The 4455-nt window shown below is 39.3% G+C and overlaps 1 long non-coding RNA gene across 1 annotated transcript in view; it reads right to left on the bottom strand.

Annotated features, from left to right (window-relative positions):
- The window catches only part of LOC111723734, a 13506-nt gene extending 9735 nt beyond the window's left edge, over nucleotides 1–3771 (bottom strand). The window contains exon 1 of the long non-coding RNA XR_002772217.1: nucleotides 3715–3771. This is a non-coding gene — a long non-coding RNA (uncharacterized LOC111723734). The remainder of the gene's footprint in view (nucleotides 1–3714) is intronic.
- Between the last annotated feature and the right edge of the window lie 684 nt (nucleotides 3772–4455).

Below are 4455 nucleotides of genomic sequence, written 5' to 3'. Positions count from 1 at the left end.
GAAGTGCATTAATGTACATAGTTACCGTTCAATAAAAAAAAAAAAGAAAAAAAAAAAAAAGAAATGAAATGTACCGGACATTTTAGCTTACTTGTGATATGATGTTTATACAGGATCTCAAGGATTTTTGCCTGTCGTGGGACCTTAGAATGTTCCTAACAATAATGTGTCCTGAGAACTTTAATGTTTTTTCTTCAAGAGAGTGAGGCGGATTGAGGGGAAGAATAGGGAACATTTGGAGGAAAGGGACTTCTACTTTTTACCATATGCCCTTCTGTTCTGATCAAAAATATTACAACAAGCCCATATTACTTTCTTAATAAAACAAAAACTAATTAAAAATGCAAAAGCAAATATTGGCAAGCATTTTATGAGGCTTATGAAAAATACATTAACCCTCCTGGCAACTCTGCAAGGTAGATATTAGCTTCATTTTAAAGATGAAGAAACTGAGACTCCAAGAAGTTCTAGGACTTGTCCAAGGTCATAAAGTTAATAAGTAACAGACTGAGGACTCAAACACAAATCTGATTTTAAGGCCAAGGTATAGCTCTTTAAAAATGCAATATGCAATGTTTTGTTTTATTAAACAAGCTGATAGTGGTTTGCTTGGAGGATAAGTGTGTCACTTTGGGGTTGGAGAGTGATTTATGTCCTTAGCTTAGGGCAGGAATAAAACCTAGGGATATGAAATAAATGCCTTTCTGGACTAAGGTACCCAAAGAGGAATTATATTAGCTGCCAAATGGAAAACAAATTTCCTTCTAACACTATTATTAGCATCATAAGCAGTATCATATTTCCTAAATACCATCTCTCAGCTTTGGCAACAATAAAGCCTTAAACATAGAGCTTTGCATATAGGAAACAATCAATACTTATTTTAAATTTGTTCCTGTATGGGTGTGTGTATATATTTCTGTGTATCTGTGTGTACTTCCATGGGAAATGTACTTGTATATTCTAGAAAAATAGATACCCTAACACCCAAATTTTGACTGTTGTTATTAATGACTTTTTTTCTCTTTCTTTTTTTTTTTTTAAGAGATAGAGTCTTATTTTGTCACCCTCGGTAGAGTGCCGCAGCATCACAGCTCACAGCAACCTCCAGCTTTTGGGCTTAGGTGATTCTCTTGCCTCAGCCTCCCGAGTAGCTGGGACTACAGGCGCCTGCCACAACACCTAGCTGTTTTTTTGTTGCAGTTTGGCCAGGGCCAGGTTCGAACCTGCCACCCTTGGTATATGAGGCCAGAGCCCTACCCACTGAACCACAGCCACCGCCCTTTTTTTTTTTTTTTTTTTTGAGACAGTCTCACTCTGTCACCCTGGCACTGGATAGAGTGCCATGGCATCATAGTTCACAGTAACCTCAAACTCTTAGGCTCAAATGATCCTCCTGCCTCACCCTCCCAAGTAGCAAGGACTATAGGCATCCACCACTACACCCAGCTAGTTTTTCTAATTTTAGTAGCGAGGGGAGACTCCCTCTTTCTCAGACCTGATCTCTAACTCTTGAGTTCAAGCAGTTCCACCCGTCTTGACCTCCCAGAGTGCTAGGATTACAGGCAGCACTATGTACTGGAGAAGGTGTCAGGTAAGGAGAGGAAATTCAATAAATTGAGCCAGAAAAAAACATTTTCTGTAACAGAAAAGTATTACTTTAGATCCCTGCTTCAAGTCATATTCAAAAATCAATTCTAGATTTATTAAGGATTTTAATGTCACAAGTAAGACTTTTAGGAAAAAAGTGGAAAAGATTTGTTAAATAAGATACAAAGTATACTGATCATTGAAGAGGCAATTGATAAATTCCAGTTCATTAAAACCAGGAAATTAAGCTAAGAATACCCAAAAGAAAGTCAGAAAAGAAATTACATATAGGAAGAAGTTATTTGCAATGATCTAGCCACCAACAGATTAGTATGAAAAAAGACAAGGAACTCCTACAAATCAATAAGAGAAAGCAAATTATTCCATAGAAAAATTGGGAAAAGCCATGAATAGATATTTCACAGAAATGGAGATACATGTGGCCAACATTTAATATAAAAAGAGATTATCAATCTCATTAGTAGTCAGAGAAATATAGGTCACGGCAAAAATGCTATTTTATACCCATTAATTTAGGAAAAATGTGAACACTGAATGTAAGAGAGGATGTGGCTTAATGAGAAGGCATACAAATTCTAGCAAGAGGATAAGTTATTACAGTCACATTGGAAAATAAGTTCATATTCCTGGTAAAGTTGAACAGACACATCTTCTATCCAACAGTTCTATTCCAGACTATTCCCAAGAGAAAATCCCATTCATGTACCCATGAAGACATGTACAAGAAGGTCCACAGCAGCACTTTCTTCATCATAGCAAAAAAATGGGGAAAAAAATGAAATTCCCATCGACAATGAAACAGATCAAACTCTATAATCTTTAGGAGGCTGAGGTGGGAGAATAGCTGAGCCCAGGAGTTCAAAATCAGTCTGGGCAACATAAGCAAGACTTTGTCTCTACCAAAAAATATTTTTAAACTAGCCAAGCATGGTAGGTAGTATGCACCTAGAGTCCTAACTACTCAGAAGGAAGAGGCACGAGGACATTTGAGCCCAGGAATTTGAGGTTAGTGAGCTATCATTGCACTATTGCCATTGCACTCCAACCTGGGTGACAAAGATTTTATCTCTTAAAACTAAAACACAAGAAAATCAGATTAAAGCACCTAAAACAGTCCTGGCACATAATAAAGACTCACTAAATGGTAGCTACTACGATTTGAATATTTGTCCCCTCCAAAACTCTTATTGAAATGTAATCCCCATGTGGCAGTATCAGGGCTTTGCCTTCATGAATGGATTCTGCCATTCATGCATTCATGGTTTAATGGGTTAATGGATTAATAGGCTATCATGGGAGTGGGATTGGGGATTTTATAAAAAAAAAAAAAAAGAGGCTAAGGCTACCGTGTTCAGCCCCATCATGGTGTGATGCCCTGAACCACCTTGGGCCTCTGCAAGGAGTCCTCACCAGGCAGGGCTGTCAGCAGATGCAGCCCCTTGATCTTGAACTTCTCAGCCTCAATAACTAAAGAAACAAATTCCTTTTCTTTATAAATTACCTAACTTCATGTATTCTAAGCAACAGAACACGAACAAAGACAGTACTACTACTAAGCATTAGTTTTTTCATGTATTAGATGAATACAGCAAGAATACCTATTTTACAGGAATTGTGCAGAGAATTAAATGGGAACTATGTAAATATAAGTAAGCTGTTGGCACATAAAAGGCTTTTGGTAAATGTCACTGCCTCCATACAGATCTGCGTGAGAGCTGGGAGTGGGCCACATGTTGGCAACAGCAGAGTGTATATAACAGTGTTGCCGGTCAACAGACTTCCAAGGCTGCTTGCTATTTTTTTTTTAATTTCAGATTAATATAAGGGTACAAATGTTTAGGTTACTTGTTTTCATTCCTAAGGTAAAGGTCATGTTGTAGTTGAGGCCTTCATCCAGGGAGCGTGCTGAACACCCTCACTTTAGGTGAGGCCCTGCCAATCACCCTCTCGCCTCCCACAAAGCTAATTGCTTTTGAGTCAACATTTTAATATTCACTCTGTGCCAGGAAAGCCCCTTCTGAAGTGGTGCTACTATTATTCCCATTTTACATAGATAATAACTGAGCCCTTGAGAGCTGAGACTGCTTGCCCCAGGTCACCTACCTCAGAAGGAATAAGTCTGGAATTGAACTCAGGTTGTCTGATCCAAGGCCCACGCTCAAAACCCCTGCCCTCTGCCCTACTGCTTCCCTGATGCCACCAGAGCTAAACATTAACTATAACAGAAAGCCAAACAAAATCTCTCCTGGCAGAGATTCCAGAATCCTCCTTCTTTTCCCCATCCCATTGGGGGCGGGGGGATTCACGTGCACTGGGGAGAGGGACCAGGCAATACCCAATGGGAGACCTTCCAGCAAATGTCGGCTCTGAGGAGCAGAAGCTGCAAATGGTTAATGGCCCGAAGGGCACTGGAAAGTCAAGTAAGCAATTCTTGACCTTTCAGAAGCTATTACGAGAAAAACATAAAAAAAACAATTCTGCGGGCTTAATGAAGGAATGCTGTGAAAAGTATAATGGGCTATTTGTGCACATCTCAAAAGCATCATATAATTTGGCACAATTGGCAGTCTATTCTCCAACATGGCCATGCAGGGTATTGCTACTTAGGCCCAAAGGGCCTTGGCAAAGCCAGCTTCCCACCTCCATCCCTTCTCTGAAGCCAAAGGTGGCTAGTATTTAATTTCCAAGGCTTAAACATCAGTTGCTGAAATGAGACGAGGTGCAAGCTCACTCATTTTCTCTGAGTGCAAAAATATGTTTTATATTCCAAAATACAAGCCCTATTTAGGTTTGTTTTTCTCTTCTTTTTTCTGCTATAAATACCGAGTTTTGTGGATTGTTATG

The sequence above is a fragment of the Otolemur garnettii genome, unplaced genomic scaffold, assembly GCF_000181295.1.
Source record: "Otolemur garnettii isolate 467f Iridium unplaced genomic scaffold, OtoGar3 scaffold00015, whole genome shotgun sequence".
Lineage (NCBI taxonomy): Eukaryota > Metazoa > Chordata > Mammalia > Primates > Galagidae > Otolemur > Otolemur garnettii.
This window is presented reverse-complemented; position numbering and strand designations above follow the sequence as displayed.